The sequence below is a fragment of the Penaeus monodon genome, chromosome 29, assembly GCF_015228065.2.
Source record: "Penaeus monodon isolate SGIC_2016 chromosome 29, NSTDA_Pmon_1, whole genome shotgun sequence".
Classification (NCBI taxonomy): Eukaryota; Metazoa; Arthropoda; class Malacostraca; order Decapoda; family Penaeidae; genus Penaeus; species Penaeus monodon.
The window spans coordinates 29,109,648-29,109,995 of record NC_051414.1 but is presented as its reverse complement, the minus strand read 5'-3'; the positions used below and the strand labels follow the sequence as shown (position 1 = coordinate 29,109,995).

Sequence of the window (348 nt, the reverse complement as noted above, 5' to 3'; positions counted from 1 at the left end):
AATCCCGCGGAAATAGACGCAATATGGAGTACCTTTTTTTATAAACACCACGAAAATAAATATGATTAAGATACATATCTTATATTTTACATCACATGTTCTCTCTAATCTCTCGTGCTCGTTTATCTACAATAGTAATAAATATAATCAAAGTAATTATCATTGTGGAAACGTAAAGCTCATAAAACGTCAGTAAAGTGGAGATACGCCATTTTCTAAAACTCTACAAAGACCATAAATACTGTAATGAATTTAAGAACGCAAAAGTATTTTATGAAGCTGCCGTGACATCGAAATTGCTAATTGCAAAACGTCTCGTCTCCTTTAAAACGAGAATATTAAAACCGA

General features: G+C 31.6%; 1 protein-coding gene across 2 annotated transcripts in view; it reads left to right on the top strand.

Annotated features, from left to right (window-relative positions):
* LOC119592118 overlaps positions 1-348 on the top strand; it is a 10,642-nt gene that overhangs the window by 8,523 nt on the left and 1,771 nt on the right. The window lies entirely within an intron of this gene.